Here is a 6,000-nt window from a genome sequence, read left to right on the forward strand (position 1 = left end):
AAATGCAAAAATAAATAAATAAATAAATAAGAAAAGCAAAACAAAACAAAAACACAGAGCACCTCATTTGATATATACATCAAATATTAGATTATATTATTTCAGGACTCAAAAGTCAATCTGTTTAACTTTCCCCTTCAGACCTCTGACTTTTCTCTCAATAAAAGACTAGGAGTATTTCAGCGCAGAACATTTTTGCTGAACACAGTTATCAGAGAGCCCAAGATAACTTTAAATTTGTTTGACATATATACACGCAGTGGTGTGTACAAAATTTAAAAATGTCCATTAAGAAACTGTATGAAGACCAAGGGAGGCCAAGCTATCTAAGCTTATTTCATAAATAAGTCACACATTATAGACTAACAAAAAACACCAACAGACCTGTCCCCTGGGTCCTACTTTGAACAAAGCTGTAGCGGACACATTAGAACTTAGACTAATTCACTTAGATGATATCAACGACATCAAGCAATGGAATTGCCAGTGTACTGACACCCACAGCAAGGCCCTTGCAATTACAGAAGACTTCATTAAAATTTGCTTATGATTAAATTTGATGCATCCAGGCTGAATTTTATTAAAGGATTTACTCGCTACTGATACACTCTGATCTGCTGCATAATGAAATATTTATGCATTGTAAAGGTTATATGGATCAAAGCTCAACAAAATACAGTCTGTGGGCCAAATCCAGCCAGTCATCTGTCTTTCTAAATAAAGTTTTATTGCAACACAGCCATGTTCATTCATTGACATACTGTCTGACTGGCCTAGTAGTGTTGGGCTGATGCATCAGAGATTCTTACAGCCTTCAGATCCTAACATACTATTTCACCTTTTTCAGAAAAAATATTTCCCAATTGCTGATTAAATTCTAGTTTAAAAATCAATTGTAAACTTTTCTTTAAGTGTCTAGGTATTTCCAATAAGGAATAAATAGTGTACATTTGTCTTTATTCTAGGAAGGTAATCCCAGGCCTGAGATACAGAACTATCTAGGTTAGAGTTAAAAACAGACTTAAATCCCAGCTCTGCCTCCTGGAAGTTGGACTGATTTCTTACCCTCCCTGGGCCTCAGTTTCCTCACCTTTACAATGCAGGTCATGATAATACCTACTTGAAGTCATTTTTACTTGTGGTGAGAGCCGAATGCGTACCACTGTCCATGGCCCGGTACTCAGTGAAAACTCACATCAGCTCATACTCTTTTTGTCTACTTCCAAATCAGGTCAAATGAGCACAGCCTTCATGTGGCCTCCAGTGCTCTCCAGCTTCCAGAGCCTGTGTTTCCCCACGGAGATGAGACTGATGATTCTGCCCACACGGGCAAGCCCTCCACCAGACACCACGCGAGCCTGACCTATGCTACACACAGCAGGTAGACACATGAGGTGCACTCTCAACTTCTTCTTCTGTGAAAAGGGAGCACAACCCAAGACCTCCAGCCCACCTGACCATTTTTATGTCTTTGATCCCAACCCCAAGTAAGATCCATTTGGCCACTGTCACTGCAGAAGGCAATGAGGTAGGAAACGCACAGTCCCAGAGCTAGAGCGGTCTTCAGTTACGCAGAATGTAGCCCTCAGCAGCTAGAGCGGTCATCAGTTACGCAGAATGTAGCCCTCAGCAGCAGCGAGGCACTTTGTGAACTGGAAAGCAGTTTGATTCTGTCCCCAGTGAGATGGCAAGTTAATCAGGAGAGAACAAGAAAATAAACTCGGCAGTATCTTTGTCACATGACACAAAACTCTGTTCTACTGACTCTCCCAACTGGTCCTCTTACCCCACTAACCCCCGTTCTCGTCTTCTTTTTTTTTTGCTCCTCGAATGCCTTCAGAGCACTTTTGGCTGGCTGGAGTGTTGTGGGGATCGAACTGCAGCAAGCTGAGGCTGACAGCTTTGTGGAAGCAGCCACTTAAGGAACTGAGCTAGGGCCAGCCCTCCCCCATTCTCTTCTATGGGTCATTTTTTCCAATCCCTTGCAAAAGGGGCCACAAGCGTCCCAGGGTAAGATACCATGTAGGGTGGAGAAACTGAGGAAGGTCCCCAGGGAGTACCCCCGAGCTGGCCTTTGGAAGGCCCAAGGAGCCGCACATGTAGACAGAGACTGAGAGTGGCTAGTGACGGGCTACACACCCCGGGGCAGTGGGATCAGGCACAGAGGTGCCGTCCTGACCAGGAGGATCTGCCAGAGCACCACAAGGACTCTCATCCTTTACCCAGAAGATAAAGGGGGTCGCAGCAATCCAAGGACAGAAGAATGAGCCAGCAGGGGTATGCACCAGGAACCAAATCAGGGCAGAGCCAGAAGCAGCAGCAGGGTAGACCACACTGTGCCCTGGCAGGCAACCGTGTCACGACCAGAAGATGAGGCACTAGTGGCCTTCCTGGTTTTGAGGTTCTGGATGAGGGTTATCCCCAAATAACTCTGCCTTAAAGAATTCTCTTTCTCAAAACTTGCTCACTCACTTTTATTTTTAGTAGCAGAGGTAGGTAAAACTCCTGGGCTATCAAAGCAAAATCTATGGCAGCTTGGGCCTCATCAGTTCCCGTCCTGCCCCCGACGTCTGACTTACCGGGCATACAACGGGAGGAGACCGTGTGTCCTCAGACGTTAATCTCACTGAGCCCCACAGTCACGTGGGCTCTGCAGCCCGGTTCTCAACGCTGGTGCTGGAAGAGAGAGAGAGAGGTCTAGTGAGTCATTAGAAAGGACAACATGGCCATCAATTGTCAGCTCTAGAAAGTCCCAACAGTACCCAGCTTTAGTAAGACAGAACTTACAACAGAGCGACACAGGACAGCTTGGTTATCATGAGAATCCTGAGTGTTTCTCTCTGTCAGAGAGAGAGAGAGAGACAGACAGACAGACAGACAGACAGACAGACAGACAGACAGACAGAATGAGAGAGCAATCAGTTTCTTTCTTCAGAGAAAATAGAAAAATATTTTAATGTTGGTCACCATACAAAAAGAAAAGAATCCTAAAGAATCATTACTTCAGAACCTATGTCATTACATCAAGCAGTTTAAAAATAAAAATATACTCTTTCTATGATAGCTCACTCATTTCAATTTTTTAACTTACTCAGTGCCCAAAGAAATGCTTCATAAAAGAAATGATGGCAAGGGCCAGGTAGACAGCTCAGTGGACTAAGAGCCTGCTTAGGCAACTGCAAGGATCAGGGTTTGGTCCCCGGTACCGCATGCCACACTGGCCCCACCCCAAGGCACACTGAGTCGGGGAGATGGCTCAGTGGAATAAGCGCTTCCCTGGCAAACACAAGGGCAAGAGTTCAATCCCTGGTTCCACCAAGGTACACTGAGCTGGCCACTGAGACCAAGTGTGTGGTGTATGCCTATAATCCCAGTGCTGGGGAGGCTGGACAAAGAGGATCACTATGAGGCCAAGCTGAATAGTGAGACCCAGTACCAAGTATATAAAATAAAAAGAAATTATAGCAGCAGGTATAAGATAAACTGTTGCTGAACTTGAGAACTGTATTCTCATTATTTACATATTAATTTGTTTGTTGCAGTTTTATGAGACTTCACAGGGAAAAAGAATCCTATAACCTAAACAATTTTATTTCACCATAATGTTTTCAATTCAATTATATACAAGAAATCTTGAAAACTTGCTGTTTTAATGTATTGGAAAGAATAAAGTGAGACTCCCAACCTCCCTAGAAACATAAGTGATAATCGTATAATCATGATAGTCAACATAAGTGACAGCTTGAAGAAGCCCGTGAGCCCTCCTCCCCCACTTACTCCCCGGACAGGACGAGAGTCCGTTAGCAGTGCTTATGGTCTAAGCATCAGGCGTCTCCCAGAGACTCGTGCTGAGGGCTTGGTCCCCAGGCAGCAAGGACCAGGGATGCAGCCCAGGAAGCGGCTGGATCACGAGGGCTCTAACTTCCCAGACGGGTCGGTCCTCACATGCATTTACAGCTGCACAGGCTAGGAGGAGTGGGAGCCACATGGAGGAGGCAGAGCCCTGGTGCTTGCTGTCGAAAGGGATGCCTTGTCCTCAGTCTCTATCTTCTCAGTCTCAGTCTCCATCTCTCTCTCCCTCCTTCTCCCAGTCTCACTCTCCCTCCCTGCACTTTCTTCTCCCTTCTCCCTCCCTCCCTTCCCCTCCCTTCTTTCCTTTCTCTCTTCTTCCTCCCTGCCTCTCCCTCCCTCCTTCTCTCCTTCCTTCCCTCTCTCCTTTCTCCCTCCTGCTCCCTCTCCTTCCCTCCTTCCCACTCCCTTCCTCTCTCCCTCCCTCCCTGCCTCCTTCCCTCTGTCCCATTCTCCCCTTTCCCCTCTGTCCCTGCCTTTCCCTCCCTCTAGCTGCCAGAAGGTGTGCCACAGCCCCTTCTACTACCATGTTCCATTTTGCTGCAGGCCCGCATCAATGGACCCAGCCAACCATGTACTGAACCCCCGAAACCATGAGCTAAAATAAACCTCTGAACTTAAAGTCATCCATGCCAGAACTGTGAAAAGCTGACGTACTTGTGAACAATCCCTGTTACGCTAGGCTCTCCCCTTTCAGGCTGGGATCTTCCCTCTTCCCATTCTGCTCACCTAGCTACTATCCTAGTCATCTTTCCAGTTGGCAGCTCTCGGTGCTCTGCATGTGAACCTCGCTGCTGGGGGCCATCCCCACCTGTATACCTGGGGAGCAGCTGAGAATTGCAGAGGCAAAATGGGGAGAAGAATGTCCCAGTGTGTTCTGCCTGCTGACTGAGCCCCTCACAGACACTCAGTGATGATCAGGTCACTGGCCTCCAGAAAATAACCTGAGGTGCAATATCTGCAAACATATCAAATTGTGTCTATTAAAAAGCCCTTCTGGAATGTCCAGAGGGCAATGAGAACATAGCAGTTCTTGGGAGGCAAAGGGGACCCAGGCAGCAAACCCTGAAGTGCAGCTGCAAAGGCCCCTGAGCAGCCGGGGGCATTCACACTGTGTGGATCACCAGCTCCAAGGGCCCAGTTCTAAGGTCAGTGACAACTCATGACATTACCCTTGGGAAAGTGCAGGGGGCAGCTGCAAGTGTTGAAGGCCACAGGAGGCACTAAGGCTCTCTCCCCAAGGCAAGCAGGCACACTCAGCTCAGGAAAACTTGCTAAGAACTGACAATTTCTTTTTCTAGACACCAGACCAGTATTCCCTGAGTGTGGAAATGAAATATATTGGTTGGGACTTCTTCATTAAACAGCATATTTGAGCTCATGAATGTCCTCTCTTGAGCTCTAAAATTTGTTTCACAATATTGGCTAAAATTTCCTTCTATTTATTTAGATCTTTATCAAAATTCAAGAAACACAATTAGATGGTGCCACTGGGCCCATCCAAGTTGAGAATTAAATTAAAAATGGAGCTCACAGTTCTCCTATTTCCCAGCCCACAACCTGGTAAGGTCACTCATGAGTTGAGGGGCTCTCAAAGCTGTAACTACAGAATATGTGGAAGTGGAAAAAGGAGATGATGCTGAGGATACTGCAAGAATTCAGTCAGTGACCCAAACAGAAAGGGAAGATCCCTGCTGAATCCAGGCAAGGACAGCTCCAGGTCCAGATAGACAGCTCACCAAGCCTGGCCCAAGCTTCAGGCTTCAAGGCCCAGTCACTCCCTTGGAAAGTACAAGGCTTAAGGGACACAGCTCAGTGGCTTAGAGAAACCACACTGCTGACATGAGGGTCAGCATGGCCCTGGGGGGTGAGCAAAGGTGGGACAAAAGCCAAAGCAGCACAGCAGAGACCTTGAAGAAGGTAGTAGGAGGAGAAGGAAGAGGAGGAAGAGGAGGAGGAGGAGGAGGAAGAAGAAAGAAGAAAAAAAAGAGGAAAAGAAGGAGGAAGAGGAGAAAGGAGGAGGAGGAAGAAAGAAGAAAAAGAAGAGGAAGAGAAGGAGGAAGAGGAAGAAAAAGAGGAGGAAGAGGAGAAAGAGGAAGAGGAGGAAGAGGAGGAGAAAGAGGAAGAGGAGGAGGAGGAGGAGGAGGAGGA

At 46.8% G+C, this 6,000-nt stretch overlaps 1 protein-coding gene across 2 annotated transcripts in view; it reads right to left on the reverse strand.

Moving 5' to 3' along the window:
* Sema5a (semaphorin 5A) overlaps positions 1-6,000 on the reverse strand; it is a 530,837-nt gene that overhangs the window by 388,309 nt on the left and 136,528 nt on the right. The window contains exon 2 of one of the 2 annotated variants that reach the window (XM_023706624.1): positions 2,580-2,676. The exons of the other annotated variant lie outside the window; for it this stretch is intronic. The gene's annotated coding sequence lies outside the window, so the exon portion shown is untranslated. The remainder of the gene's footprint in view (positions 1-2,579; positions 2,677-6,000) is intronic. 2 annotated transcript variants of the gene reach the window in all.

The sequence above is a fragment of the Octodon degus genome, unplaced genomic scaffold, assembly GCF_000260255.1.
Source record: "Octodon degus isolate 3935 unplaced genomic scaffold, OctDeg1.0 scaffold00008, whole genome shotgun sequence".
In the NCBI taxonomy this organism is placed as follows: Eukaryota; Metazoa; Chordata; class Mammalia; order Rodentia; family Octodontidae; genus Octodon; species Octodon degus.